Raw genomic sequence first — 16699 nt, forward strand, 5'->3', positions numbered from 1 at the left:
CCAAAATCCTCTGATCAATCCCAACATGAGCACAAAATTAGGTTGTATATGACCAGTTTTAAAAACAACTGTTTTTAGGATTAGCTTTGCAAAACTCCTGCAGCCCTCCTTTGAAACAGAAATCTCCTGTTGTGTACTACATGTGTAAAGAGGGCAGGACTGAACAATGTCTAGATATGATCATCTTCAAATTGTGTGGAACTTATGTTCTGCATAGCCAAAAAGGGAATAAAATGAAGCATGAGCATTGTAACGTGTATTAAAGAACAAGCAACTATATGTTCACACTGTGTTATTGTGTAAGGGAGATTGTGAGGGTTGGGCTCAGATCTTTAGTTGTGAAGTGTTGATAAGATAAGAAAAGGTCCTGCTGACAAGACAATCTGATGCAATTTGACCGCAGCTCACTTGGGTTTCAAGTGGCTCTGAAACAGAAACTTCCACAACCAGACAGGCATGGATTTGAGTGTTGCAATGAGCAGAAACAGGCTGATGAGGAAGTCAATATTTCAGACGACAGATGAAAATATCCCCAAAGTCACTGAACTGAAATTGGTAAAATACCATAAAAACAAATGGGGGTTATGTTCAAATGCTTCCCAAAACATATTTTTAATTTGTTTTTATATGTTAATTGGTCTCTGTGTTAACCCCTGCAATATATTGGCAACCTGTCTGGATGATCAGATTGGACAGAGTTTGGGAGGTCATTCCACCATTGTGGAGGAAAAGAGCAAATACAGCAACAACTCAAAGAATTTAAAGCTGGGGTAGGTAATCTTGCTCAGAGACATTCTTTGAAGTTGTTCCTTATCCCCATAGTAGTCTATACATTTTGTAATCATGAACAATAAGAAATATATTTAGATCCCTCAGTTTACTGTAAATCTGTAAAAATTCTGACCAATCAAAACGTTCGGGCCGAATTGAAGTTGTTCATTTCTTATATTTTGTAAGCTTCTTAATGGCTGAGAAAGTGCAGGAAGGATTTCCTGACCCGGATCGGTTTATTTGCCTCCTCCCGCTAAACAGCTGAGAAAGAAAAAAATAGTTGGTGGAAAAAGCAGTGAACCAAAAAAGCACACTGAGAGCGCAACCCTCCGCCAAGGACTTTAAAAAAAATTCTGGGATCCAAATGGTGATCCAGATCACCACCAAAATTAAACCAGTTCTTCCTTCTCACATTTCCAACAACTCCTGAAACTTTAATTAAAATCCGTCCTTAACCTTTTTAGTTATCTTGAACACAAACAGATAAATGCTGGTAAAAACATAACCTCCTTGGCGGAGAGAGGAAAAAAGCCTTGGATCACACAAGGAGCAAAACCAGAAGGGGAGAAGCCAAGGGTGCTACTTTCACATCTTGCTAGCTCCCCAACATTACAGATCCCAACTTTAAATGACAATGAAGATCTTTGCATAAGTCATTTGGTGCCTAACAAAATTTCTTCTGCAGGGATCCTTTTTAGACATGTATCTTAATTTTTTCTCATAATTTACTTTAAATAAAATTGTTTGTCAACAGCAACAGTGAGACAGTGACTATAAGGCTCATATCCAGTGGAAATAGCTCAGAAACTTAAACTGAATAATAAAAAAGAAATTAGCTACAACTAATTACAGGATCACAATTTTCTGATGCATCAGCATCTGGAAATCTGTTTGCATATACCTTCTAAGTATGTCAGAGCTTAAATTTGGGCATTAGCAGCCTTAGCATCAGAACTGTTTTGCAAATTGCTGTAAAACACACAACAATATCATGTGTAGCAGCTGTCATGTTTGAGACACCAAGCTGTTTTTGGACAGATTGGCAGGGTTTTTATTTAAGTCCTTCCCGTATTTCAAACTGCCCCTCAGGATTGTGGTGGAAGGATCATTATGGAAAAGAAGGAAAAATTACAAAAAGCTTTTCAGTATGCGGCTTTGCTCCTTAACTTCTGGAATATAAACCATCAGTGATACATAAATCTTTGTTACTGTTTGTCTTTTTCACTGTACTGTGAGGGGCTTGTGCTTCCTGTGATATCACAAGGATGTAAAGTCCTCTGGAATAATGGATGACGACACTCATTATTTCCCCACCTTGTGAAAATTATTGCAGATGTTTTTAAGGGGCATTATTCATATGGTAAAAGTTTCTTGGTTGTTATGGCTGTTAAAATACTGTTGCTGCTAGAAGGGGGGGGGGACTCTGGCAGTTTCTTTGTCATTGCTGCAGACATAGCACCTGCTCTACCTTGGTGGATCCTTGAAGGAGGGAATTTCTAGTTTCTCAGCTGTTTTCATAGCAGTGCGTCAGACTGATGAGGGAGAAACTCATATGAGATTTGAGAAAAGTTCCAACAAAATAAAAATACATTTAATTTCTGCATATATAAGTTTTTAAGTAGAACTACTAATGCAACATTAATAAGACTAAATGATCAGCTTAAAGAGACATTCCTGAAATTATTCACAAGCAAAGTGAATTTAACTTGATGCGAATATGATAGACAATGCAAATATTTAATTTAAAGCATTTATCTGCTGATACCTGACACGTCACCGTCACTGCGTTTCCTAAATTTATTGCTATCGTTTGCTTGTTTTTTCCAGATGTGACACTTTTCACATTATAGAAATAAAATAATTTATATCTTCATTCATTTACATAAAAGCAGAAATATCAAATGGAAACCTGAATATCTGTACAACATTTTTGTATTTTGACACTTGTTTTTCCTACTAAATGTGGATACAGACAAGCCAACAGAGCCATAGGATTAATTGGATCAACTATTTAAAATTGAAATTATTCAGATTCATACTCAAAATGAAGGCTGACGCAGGAGAAGGAAGAAGGGCAGAGAAGGTGCACAACAGCACTGAGATGACAGGGAGATTATGCAAATGTTAGAAATGAGGATTGCTTACTTCACCCTTTGTCACACAGAAAATGTCAAGAGGAAGTTATCTGAATACTCATTAACCTAAAAAAAAAAAAGGAAGAAGAAAAATTCAGAAAATGTGGTCTATAAAAGATTTTTTGGTAAATATTTACTTTAGGAAATAGAAGATATTACTGGTATATTCTGCAAACAAGGTAAATATACGAGAATTGTCGCTTTCAATAAGCTGGTAATTTGAATAAGAATATCATTTATGACATATAAAGTGAATTAATCTTTAAGGTCGGTGACTTGAATATAAAACATTTACTAAATAAGCTGCGAGCTGTCAGTGAATTTGTAGCTTCAGCATTAACTCTTGTATATGTACAGTTACACAAAAGACAGAAAGAAACAAGGGGTAGGAGACACAGGAAGAACGGAAGGAATTAAGGAGTTCATGTCCTCTTGAGTCAAAGTATCAAACACAGGAAATCCCTGTCAGGGCTGAGACAGCTGCTCCTCTTGCTTCAGGCCTTGTTGAGTCCTGATGAATGCTGTGCATGGCATCTGAGGGTTAAAAGGGACATTAGGGTTTTTTTTTTCCACCCAGTACATTCACCTGAATTCTGGTTATTTTAGTTACCCTTATATTGTTTATATTCACACTTTGCAGCCTAATGATTTCAAAGTGGCCAAAAAGGGTAAAAAAACACATGTATTGTGGGACAAGTGTGGAATATGCACTGGGAAAGAGTTTTTCATGTATATGTTATCAGTAAAATAAAATTAACTTAGAAGAATATGTTTTTATTGTTTCTTAATTATTCATTTATTTATTCCTAATTTAAGATAATCTAAAAAGAGAGAAGAATAGATTTAGAGAATTTATACATTTACATGTTGGTTGATGTTCTCCTGTTTGTGAGGAATCACTTTACTTAGTATTTCATAAATAATTTTCTGTTTAACCCTAATTACTCCAGGATAAAGGTCCTCTCTACTACAAACGTTCTATGAAAGCCAGCTGCTGATCTGCAGAGGCTATATGCTAACCAGGTACAATATAGATACAATGTGAAAATGAATCAAGGTAAACATCAGAATCATACATTTTAAACATTCATGATGTAGTATAGTCATAGTCAAACATTGCAGATTAAAAAAGGGACAAATCAACTGCAGCCTTGCATCAATTAAAGATGAACATTCACCATTATATAAGAAGATAAAAAAGCAACTTTTCTCCTGACAGTCCAACAAGAAATAAATGTAGTTAAATAGCAAAACCACCTTCTCCAGGAAATATGGCACAAAGCAATTCAACCAAAATGGTCCTCTGAGGTTTGTTATTATTGACAAAGTTGTAACCTGCAAGGACAGGTTTGTCCTCTGTCTGTCTAGAGGCCTGCAGTAACATTGAATGTGAAGTTATTACAAAATGGATGGACCTTCAGGCTGTTGGAACCTGCTGTGACTTAGGAGGTGCTGTGAAACCTGGTGCAGCCTGATGGTGCGGCACACTTTAGAGCAAATTTATTACATCCCATTTAGTTCTGGAAGTAATATTTTGTCATTTGTGATGAGCAGCAGTCCAGAAATACCAAATGCTGCACTGTTGTTCTCAGACAAAGCACACTGGAAACTCTGTATTCAGTGGCATAGAATGGGTTAAAAAGGAGACCAGATGGATTTTGAAAAGTTTAATTCACTAAAATGTTCCATAACTGCTTTTGAATAATCAGCATTTCAAATCATAATTGTGTAAAACTTTTCTGTGGAAAAATGTCTCAGTTTAGATGTTATAATGATGTGCTAGAAACTTTTTAGTTTATATAGAGACATGGAGAATTTTTTAATCAGATTATTCACAATCACAGTTTACAAATTCGTTAATCATTAATGATAACAAACTATGCCTGAAATATGCATATTATCATCTCAACAGCAGTAGCAAGCCCTTCACTTGGTTAAACATCAGATGTCCTGAGGTCAGTAAAAGCAGCTTGTAGTGTATGTCTATAGATTAATCTAGCATCTGTTTTGTGTGTTGCACCATCATACAGCGCTGTCATTTTTGAACTAGGAAGTCCTAACTATCTGCCGACATGGACAGCAGTATGAATATCTGGACTAACAAGGTTACACAGTGGTTTCAGGTTATATGTAAGGTTATGTTATGTGGAGCATCTCGAAATGATTTCCTTTCCGTATTAGATATCATCAATATAAACTGTGGCTGTGTCCACACTATTCCCTAACACCTCATTTACTATATGGGACTGCACACATACAACACACTACATAGTGCACCCATTCTGTTGCAGATTCGTACACGAAGCTGGTTATTTTCTCCTCGTCACCAATCACGTGACTACTGACTGTCACCACGGCAACCACTACGTGTCATTCCAAATCCAATCCAAGCTCGTGTGAAATTTAAATTTTTTTTTATATTCCATTTTATTCAGTCTTTGTTGTATATTTGTTCAACAAATAATGATATGAAATGAACAATTTATGTCATTTGCTTTGATGTCACTTGTGCCACTTTTAGCTCCTGCTCGCAATGCATTGTGGTCTATGTTGACTTGTCTAGTGACCATCGATGCTCACTACTTTTCAAGATGCATTGTGGGTAATTTTGAGTGCACTACTTTCCTCTCTGTGGACATTCAAACATCCCTCAAAAATGCAATTTAATTCAACTTTATTTATATCGCATCAAATCACAGGAAGGCCATCTCAAGACGCTTTACAGACAGGAAAAAAAAAACCAAAAACATAAAAGCCAATTCATATATAAGGAAACCAACAGATTGAGTTGGAAGCTCCACCTCAATCTCCCATCCTGAGCAAGCACACTGGTGACAGTGGGAAGGAAAAAAAACCCTTTTAACAGGAAGGAAACCTCCGGCAGAACCCGGCTCAAGGACAGGCAGCCATCTGCCTCTGCTGTGTGGGGGGAAGAGACAACAGACAACAGGAACTGCTACTCCCGGCCAGGGAGACCTTCTGAGACAGGAGACATTCATGTCTGGTGTGAGCACTATAAAGGGCACTATGTAGGGAATAGGGTGGACATTCGGATACAGCCTATGATTTATCAGAAACAGACTCTCCACACTGGAATATCAATGCTAATGTGGCTAGAATAAGTTATCAGAAGCTGGTTAATAATTTAAAAAATTGGAAAAAGCTGTTAATTTTCTGTTTAGTCAGATATTTGCCACAGCTTTGTTATAACTGTTAAAAATGTTAATGTGATCAATTATAGAAATTAACTATTGCATTTAACATGCTTTTTTAGACAGGCTAATTTAAAACACCTATTCAATTACTGATTTCTATTTTGTTACAAGTCTTTTCTTAAAGAATCACAACTGAACTTTAGCAGATATTCTCAGTGACATGCCCCCTACAACGGCTAATTTGGCATCCATCTTGCATCCTACCTATATTCTGATCTCTCTCAAGCAAGTAAAAATCAGCCCAATGTTAACTCAAGCACTTTCATTAACACTGGACCTGCTTTTAACTTTCAAGATGGCAACCCTGCACTTAGATTTTAATTTTCAAAAGAGACAAAGGAGTCTCTGAAAGTGAAATCTGCTGAGGGTGTGTTGTGCACTTCATTGTGCTGTGAGCAGGCGTGCACTGGCATTGTGGAAGAGTTCAGATTGTGCTGAATATTCTCTCAGAGGCTGAAGCCAGAACAATCTGACCTTGGGAATGAAATCTGTAACAGTGCGCATTGTGAAGAAAAACAACTTCCAGGTGTTCCTTGTTTGCTGTGCGGACTCTTCTACTGAGCACTGCTGCTTGGTGACCGGGTCTCATTGTTTTTCTTTGTGATGGTGTGGGATCCAGAGTAAAGAGCAGAGCTTTAATGGAGAATTCTAAGCATGGAGGGCTGATAGCAGTGCATTGCTGCACAAGGCGATAAGTTCAAAGAGGATGAAGCTGAATTTAAGTCAAGTTGCTGTGCAGTCTCTTTGTCTGTAACCACAGAGAACTTGCTGCTGACAGCATCAGCAGGTTACAATGAAAAATGCCAGCAAAGAAAATAAGCTATTTATCACATGTGAAAGTCTGATAAAGCGACACACCCAAAGAGATTACTGCATGTGGTCAGACATACATGCTGGCAGCTGAATATGACATATTACCTGGAACACAGTAAAGCATGTAGGTTCAGAGATGCCTTCAGTCATTGTTTTACAATGTGTGCTTTTGCTGCTGTAAGGTTGAAGCTCTTTATCTGCGTCTATGGCTGATTAAATTAAACCATTAGTGTTTGGTTTCTTAAATGAGAGAAAGGAGTCAATATATTTTAATTTAAGGCTCATCTTAAACATTCCACTCATTGAATTTTTAACCGTAGGAAGGAAGTCTCCTGCATGTCAACTAAACCATTTTCTGTGTTTAAAAAAAAAAAAGAAGCAAATTTTCACAAAGCTTAGAAGCTTTTCTTTAACTTTAACTAATTTGTACTTTAGAAAAAGCAAATAAAGTTGCTTAACCCAATAAACCCCCCCCACCTTAAAAATGTTTGCCAAATGGCAAAGGAAAGAAAAACACTCCTGACATTAGTATGACGTCGTTTTGTTTATATTTCACATGCACAGCTTTAAGTCAAATGGCCACATATGTATAAAAACATTGCTACTGATACAGTTGACAACTCCACAGCAACTGAAAAATAGGGCAGTGTTGGATTTCTTAAGGGCTTGCCGACGCAGACAAATCATTTGTGCTTAAACTGCAGAGTTGAAATAATCGTCTGTCACGGTGATCCACAAACAGTGACATCGTCATAGCAACAACAGCATTTAAAAAGTATTTTTAAATCAAAGTAGCTGTTCTGGAAAATTTCTGGCAGATAAACACTTCTTGAAGAGAATATATATTGTAGTAATTAACCAGTTTTTTTTTTTTTTTTTTTTAGTTTTTTTAGAATCACTAATGTCAATTTTCTCCTACATTTAATGACATAAAAACAGACTTTCCAAAAATTCATCATGTTATTGCATAAAAAACATATTCTAGTGGAAAACTGGATGTTTACAGAATGACCCAAATCAGGGGTACAGTGTGGGATACCAATGATATTGTAGAAAATAACATGTTCTGTCACTGCCGCCCCCATGCCTGCCCTGAGTTTCCGCTCCGCTGTGGGGATAAATAGAGTGGGTCTATTTCCCCTCTGGGACTTACACTGTGCTGATATCAGAGCAGAGTTGCCGACAGATGTAATACCATGACTGGTAGCCATGCCAACAAATACTTTCAGTTGATCCATCAACTTGGAAGCCAGAGCATATCCACAGCTCCCTCCCGTTGAGGTTTCAGAGACACTTTCTCAGAGAGTTAGAAGAATCATCAAGCTTGGTTCAATCGTCTTTTTGGTCACATAGTCCCAACGTTCAACTCATGAAGTCCATATGAGAGAATCTAGCAGCTAGTTCAGGATGCAACAGTGGTTGTAGCTCCTTTATGTTGAATCTAATAAATGAAAAGTTTAAATTCTGCGTTAATTTGCCTGAGGTACTGGTGAACTAGTTTTCTAAAATGTAGGTTAAAAACCTGTCTGAGAATGTCAGAAAGAGAGAAAAGTGACTTCTGAGCTGAAAAAAACTGAATTGTGCTGCTAAGAAAGCCAAAAAACAATAGTATCATACATTGAACTGCATTCCTAATCCTGATGAAGTAATAATCTACATAAAATGTGATGTTTAAGGTTAACATTCAGGGTCTATATGTAGAAAACAGCCACAGCATGAGATGAATCTTTACAAGATGGAATATATAACAACACATTTACCTAAAATTCAATGCGGTAAGACGTCTGCCTTAGATTCTCTAAAACTTAAAAAAAAAGATCAGCACAAACCAGTGAGATATCCCTGAGCTGCTGAGCAACTGACTTCTGACAGTTTTGCCACATTATAACTTTATCCTGCAAGTTTATAAAGTACAGTCTTTTGTGAGGTTATCGACCATGGCTAATTGCAAATTGTTCTGCTAATTGTCTCTTGCCCCAAAGACCACAAACATGAGACTTTGTAGACTGCATAGCCCCAAATATCCTCCAAATTATAGAATTTAGTAGAAAGCTGATATACTATGAATCTTGCAATACAGTACCATATAGACAAGATTGATTTTAACTACGTTTGCTGACCAAATTGTGTAAACATGATAAACGTGCTTGTTGGATCAGTGTCACCACTATTTAGGTCTAAATGACAGCAGATAGATAGACAGCGGTTTTCACATTTGGGAAATGAGCCGTTTTTCTTTTCTTTTTTCCTTTAAGATAGTAAAACTGCCCTTTACTTAAGGCTACTATGAGTAGGGCTGATGAACCAGAGTCATAGTTTCAGAAAATAAAATCCTATAAAGACACTCTATAAGGAGAGTTACTAAATAATTAAATGTATCATCTGGATGTTTATGGCATCTACAGACATGTAACAGCATAAGAGAATTTAATTACAGGTTTGAGAAATGTGTTTGTTGTCACGGCAATGGACTGGCGACCTGGGATAGATCCCAGCTTCCCCATGATCCTTGACTGGACTAAGCAGTTTAAATAATGGGTGGATGGATGTTTGTTTTGAGAGTAAATTGCTAAATAAATTTGTTATTATCCCCATCTTTTTTTTTCTCTTTTCTTCTACTGGACAGAGCATAAGCATGTATACAATGACTACATATTGTACTCACCAATGCCACTCCTTCAGCTATGTAATACTTTTATAAACAGCAATGGCTTGCACAGGGTCTAAACTGTGAACAGCTTCTTTTTTCCACCCAAATTATGAATAATCTTTTTAAAATTCCTTGTGTCCACAATTCTACAATTCCTTCCAGATAACTCTGGACTCTTTATAAATCCAATAGAATATAAGTTTGACCAAAACTCATTCTTGGGAAAAATATCAAACATATATTCTTTCCCAGTAAGTTACTTACATGTATTTCATCTCAAATCTACTGAGGTGGCATAAAAGTACAAAAATTATAACAATATTTTGTAAGCTGCTTCATGATAAATGAATCCAGTAGTATAAATGATTGCAGTAGCTGTTTTGATTGGAGATACCTTTCCTGAACTGGTTCACGCCTTTTACAGAAACCATATTGGGAGGCAGGGGGGAGGGGCATCACTGCCTTCCACACTAAGTAATTTCACACATCAGCATGCACACGTCTTTCTCATTAACATCAGAGCATCTCTCCATGACTATATTTGAAACCCATCATAAAAGACTATACAGCAATGTGGAAAATAGCTTCCAATCTTTTTGGTTCACGTTATGCTCCTTTGATACTTAAATAATCAGCAGCTCCAATTTCTTTTAATAGCACAACAAAGCCAGGAGATCTAAAATCAGATCAAAACTTAAGTCTGAACAATAAAAAAAGAGCTTGAATTAAATTAATTTGTATCATAAACCGTGGTTCACAGGAGGCATGTCAGGTCAGGTTCTCTGCAGATGACCAGAAATATGATTCATTGTATCTTTTAATAATATATCATTAATCAAATTAAATCAAACTTTATTTTTATAGCCCTTTTCATACAGAAGCATATCAAAGTGCCTCACAAGATAAAAAACTGTTTCACACTTACAAACACACAAGCACGTAACACACACACACACACACAACCCAACCCTTACCCTGACCATTTCCGCCAAAATAAAAACTACTAACTTCAGGATTCTATCTCTGTATCTATCTCGACAATGCTGCGAGGAAACAACATCTGGGGAATCCGTCCATGTCAGGAGTCGTCCCAGGAATAGAGACACAACCACAGGAAATGCCCAGGCCAGGGGTCCACACCACAGCCATATGGCTGCAGTGTAGAACCCCTTCCAACAACCCCCGCCAGGACGACCTTGTCACAACGACTCCGCCGGTCAAACAGCCACAGCCCCCAACACAGAGGATTCCCCAAGAGGAACAAGAAACACTGGAGCTAAAAAGTTAAAAATATCAAATTTATTTGATACAGAGACATGGTCTACTGGGACTTTTACACCCAACAGAAAAGTATCCTAAAAACACAAAGTAGCCATTAAAGCTGTAATCTTGCTAAAAGACATTTTTTTACCCTGAGGGAAGTGGTTCCTCGTCCTGATAGTAGTCTATGCATTTTGTAATAAATATGTAATAAAAATGTAAGAAATATAATTAAACCCCTCAGTTTACAGTAAATCTGTAAAAACTCTGACCAATCCAAACGTTTGGGCCGAATTGAAGTTGTTCATCTCTTATATTTTGTAAGCTTCTTCTATTGACTCCGGCTCCCATCCTCTACCTCCCATAGCGCATACCTGATAGCCACACCCTGCATATAAATAGTGTGTTAGGATGAAAATACTAAGTAGTGAAGAAGAAAGTCGGAAGGCAACCATGGCTGAGAAATGCAGGAAGGATTTCCCCGACCTGGTTCGGTTTATTTGCTTCCACCCGCTAAACAGCCGAGAAAGAGAAAATCATTGGTGGAAAAAGCTGCGAATAAAAAAGCCTTGGATCACGCAAGAAGCAAAACCAGAGGAGGAGGCACTAAGACAGGGTGCTACTTCCAAATCTTTCAAGCTCCTCAACATTACCTACTCCAGCTTTAAGAGCCAGAGGACTGGATAAGATTGTCTTGTTGATGTCAGAGAAGTATCTATACCTACATGGGTCTATACAGGGAGAACATATAGTCCATATAGGTCTCTGGCTCTCTACATAATATAATATAATATAATATAATATAATATAATATAATATAATATAATATAATATAATATAATATAATATAAAATTAGTTTTAATAAGGTTACATTAACTCCAGTGAGAAGTCATTTTCTGTGTTATTACATCATTGAGCTCTTTGACTTTTGAGTCAAAGAATCTTAACCAGTTGATTCAGCAGGTCTTTAGAAAGTTGTTTGAGCGTCACAGAAAATGTGTTTAGACACATAACTGTGTTTGGAATTAATTTCAAGTGAAGGCACTATAAATGCCCAAAGAGTAGAAACACAGTGACTGCAGGAAGCCCTCTTTCATCAAAAAGGAGTAGATAAATGCTACAGATGTGAAAAATGACACAGATGCTTGGCATAATAAAGACAAATTGCAGTGATACATAGGTGGAGTGGAGGACATTCATCTTCTCCTCCCTCATATGAAAACCATTCAAGTAGGTCAAACCATCGGCTGCCTGGACCGAGTCTTTCACCCAACATGCCTTTCAGTTGTGCTGTTGCCAAATAAAAGCTGCCTTTAAATCATCCCAGAATTTTAACAGAAACAATCTAGTCATTTGCAGTATATTTTACAGCAATCTATCATAATTATAGGTTACATTTTGTTTTCAATTCCAGAAAAGATTTTTTTCTTTGTCTGATTGGGGGGAGCTTGTCTGGTTTCTACTTGCCAGTTGCGCAATCTGAGCTGACGACACGGCATCAGAGACAGACCATCAACTCAGGGACACTGGGGATAGATTTAATGTTTTGCTCCAGGACACTTTCACAGGGCGGTAGATGTAACAGGAGACTGCACCAAGGCTTTTTCAGTTCAGGGTCAGTTTGCCTGAGGATTTCAGTCCACTTTTTCCCCTTTTTCTCTTCGCATTGTTTCATACACCTAAACTCACTTGTTATATTTTGATAAGAAAGACAAAACACTATACTGGACAATTAACCATCACTGAAGTTCAATAAACTTCCTTCTGTTTGTTTTCTTTAGGCAGAGCTTTACTTGTGCCATTATTGTTTTAAATAATTACCACTTGTTTTCTCTCAGCAAAATGATGTCTGATGAACACATATGAAGAAATTAACTATACAATTTACTTAATCTCAGGGTGAATATCAACACACTATATTTATCAATTTATTTTTCAACCTGTCATTTTTCAACCTGTCTACTTGGACTTTTTTTAATGTACTTGTAAAACAGAAAGCACAGTTATCACACCACTGAGGCTGATCATTGCTTTACTGCTGCTCAGTTTAACCATATATAGAGAAGCATCAGCGCAATGATGTGAAGAACACTGCTGTTCGAAACAGACGGCTGTCACAACTACTCAAACTGGCTGTGAAATTATTAATTGAGATTTTAATTAATTAATTTAATTATTAATTAATTTAGTTTGCATATAAAGAGAACATCTGTGGTGTTTTGTTTTGTTTTTTTAATCCCAAAGTAGTCCTAAAATGGCATTGATCTGAGTATTGTAGTGACAAAAGCAGTTTCTATATTGTTTTTTGCTATTAAAGAAATATTATTTTTTTCCAAAGTAGGATTGCGTGAAGTATCTTATCTTTACTTTAGTAGTTCACAGTTAGATTTACTTTAGGAGAATCAGGGACAAAGTCTGACAGAAAAGCTAAGAGCCACACAAAAGGGAGCCACTGTATACGAGTTTGTACTCTCTAACATGAAAGTATTTTGATGCTGATCAGCTGCATATGTACAGTGTTGTCTAAGACTTGTTATATTGCATGTTCTGCAGTACTTTTGGAAAGGTTTTCAAAGTTGCTAAGTGTTTTAACCTTCTCAGGCTTTTCGTTTATTTTCCTGTTTCGTAGTTGGCAAATATAGTGAATTAAAATAAGGTAATCACATTGGAAACTACAGTGTGGCATGAAAAAAATCTGATGCAGAAAATATATGTCTGTATCAGACAAATATTATTTATATGTCAGCCTCAACATGACACCACCCACTGTATCACCCACTGTTCTGTTGCCTCTGTAGCACTATTAAGCAGACACATCAGCTCTGCAGCAATCCACTTCAATGCCAGAGGGTATTTAATGTTTATGGCAGCATTGTTTTTCCAGTTTGGGTGTCCGATAGAAATGAATATATTAGCTTTCTGAGCTCATAAGAGAGCACACACTGAGGCTGACAATAAGAGGCACAACAGAGAAAGCCAGTCTCCAGAGCGCGACAGGTTTTGGCTTTCAGAAGTGGCCCAGATATTCAGCATATGAAATGTAATTATTAAATGGGAAATAAACACACTTTTTCCAGCAACTGCAGCGAAAAGTGATAGGATACCTCAACTGATCCTGCCTGGATAGGACTGATAGAACAGAATAACACTTTGAATTTTTAAGAAACTGTAATTGGTCATCTGGAACATTATAATACACAAGTTAAATCACCTATTATATAGAATTAAGACTACAGGGAATAAAAATCAATAGCACATTACTTAAATATTGTTTTGTTTCTGTGTGTTATAAGGTACAACCCACAACACTTTAAATATACTTGTGTGGAGATAAATATGTTTATTTTAATATGAATATAATTAATCACCACATAAATGGGTCTCTTACCATCTTAATTTTGTACAGCTTTATATTTGTCTTTCCCTTTAAGCTGTATGTTCACCTGGTAACTTTGGGGGTCTGATTTAGTTCAGGAAAATGCTAAGAATAATAAACTATGTATTGAAGCTATTTCCTTATGTAATGGGTGACACTTCTTTTGAGAAGTAGATCATTGCTTCAGCGATCTGTGAAAAAGATTTCAACATGCAAACCTAAACATATCCTCCACATTAGTTTCTGATCTAAACAAAGAATCCGTAGAGGAAAGCACTCAGACAAGTTGGGACTTAGTTATGGTCAAGGGGCATGTCTGTCATCATGCTATGCTCAGTCAGGAGAGGACAAATGCATAGATGAATAGTGTCAGAAATACTGAAAAAAGGAAACTCTTAGGAAGAGTTACTGCTCCATGAAGGGTTTTGTTTAGTGTGCACAACTCCCAGAGGCTGGTTTTGTATTCCCTGGTTTTCTTGGTATTCTCTCTGGAGGATAGGCAAGGCTGCAGCAGGTTGCCATGATGTGGAAAGAGAATAAAAGGAAGAAAGGGATGAGCACTCTGCTTCCATGTAGCAGATGTTGTGGGAATGGGGGACTGAAATATCAGTGAGGCAAACACAGAGAATCTAATGATTGATAGAGTCTCTGAGAGCAGAGTTGCTAAATTCCCCATGTGGGGCCACAGAGAGGTAGACACATAAACTTCTTCAGATTCAAAGTCTCAACAACCAGGGACACAAGGTACATAAAACATTTAGTTTTGCTTATGTTTACTTTTATGACACACTTTTAAGACTAAACCTGCAATATGTGAAAGCAAGCTCCTTTGGGTTAATGCCAATAATCAGTCATTACTAAATCATTATTTGTGCTTGCAACTAAGGCACATCAGAATAATCAATTACGTCAAATACATAATTTTGCCAATTTGTTCAGTATTTGCATCATTTCAATCAACACACCCCATTCCAGTTGCAACCTTCAGTGTCTCAGGTGTGCAGAAAATAAGAGCTAATTAGAAAAGATTAGATAAAATCCTCCAATCTCTTAAACACTGCTCTTGGGGTTTAAATGTTACATTTTTCATGAGAAAACGTACGACTAAAAAGTCTGAAAGATTTGTGTCAGAAATGGTGATTTTTTTTCCCCCCTGGTAGATCAACAAAAGATTTTGACAATCTAAACAAAAAACTAATAAAGAGAAAATGAGAAGACTTGAATAATTGGAAATAATTTTAGCTGCAACCTTACTTAAAAAAAGACAGTGACAATGTCACAGATCATGTTTCTCAATCGGTTCTTCGGTAAAACCAGATAAAGTCATTATTTTGTGCTGCCATTACATAGATTATGAATCTTGCATTTACTGTATATGTTGCATGCAGCTGTATTGGCCATATTTGTGTTATGACTTAAAACGAAGGACGACTCAAAGGCTCAACCAATAAAACGGTTTATTAAACTGGAGGGAAAAACTAAGAAATGAAAGCAGGTGTGGGCTCAATGCAACTGACAGAGTTGGTTGTTGGCTACTTATCTGACCAAGATCAGCTGCAGCACCTTGGTTTAATACCGGAGGGTGTGATGAGGTGATGAGGTACAGGTGCGCCATCGCTGGGTGCACCTGCCTGCAGAGAAGGAGGAAAACTCAAGCAGGAACAGTGCAGGAGACGCCAGTGAGGCGGGACATTACAAGAAAAACCTTTTTTTTACAGAATGCTTTATATTAAAAAAATAAAATAAGGTCATGCAGAGAGATATGATGTAAATGGAAGAGTAGTCAGGTCATATCAGGATGTCGGTGGACTTGTGTGATATCACTGACACAAGAAGAGAACCAGTACACCATGAGGGGTGTACTGTGACTCTGCTGATAAAACAAAGTCTTGCATAAGTCCAAATAAAAATATCCCACAACAAGACAAAAACAAGACATGGGCCAAAAATCATAGACAAATGAATCTGTTTCTCCAGTGAAGTGCTGATCCATTAACCAGCAGAAGGGAAAAAAATATAAGCCATGATTGTCTTCGACTCCTGACCAGAGGAAGCACTGCAACTCCAGCAGATTAGTGGAATAAAGCGTTCAAAGAAAAAGAAAACATGATTAAATGTGTCCAGAGTTTACAGCTAGAATAACTGTGTAGATCACTGACTGAAGCATCTCACTGATTGAACTGGCAGCGGCTGTTTGTAAGAGAAGAAATACAACTTCATTATTTAAATAGGAATCTCCATATTCTTTCCATATTTCCAGTTGTCCTTTTCCAACTTATTAGTGTACAAGCTAGCAAGCGCATAAATTATTTATAGTACAAGTGGGGCTGTCATGAACTGGACTAAAGTGTATTATTCCTCTCCTGATTGATCATTATTCTGGCTTTGTATTGGGTCATGAAAGGGAGATTTACTATCATGTCCAGTTCTCTCTGCAAACTTCGGCAATGAGACAAACTATGTCCCATTGTCTAATTT

At 37.0% G+C, this 16699-nt stretch overlaps 1 protein-coding gene across 1 annotated transcript in view; it reads left to right on the forward strand.

Moving 5' to 3' along the window:
- The window catches only part of LOC306754878 (metabotropic glutamate receptor 4-like), a gene marked incomplete at both ends in the record, with an annotated part of 126817 nt that overhangs the window by 72905 nt on the left and 37213 nt on the right, over positions 1-16699 (forward strand). The window lies entirely within an intron of this gene.

Source organism: Telmatherina bonti (genome assembly GCF_933228915.1).
Source record: "Telmatherina bonti genome assembly, chromosome: 4".
Lineage (NCBI taxonomy): Eukaryota > Metazoa > Chordata > Actinopteri > Atheriniformes > Telmatherinidae > Telmatherina > Telmatherina bonti.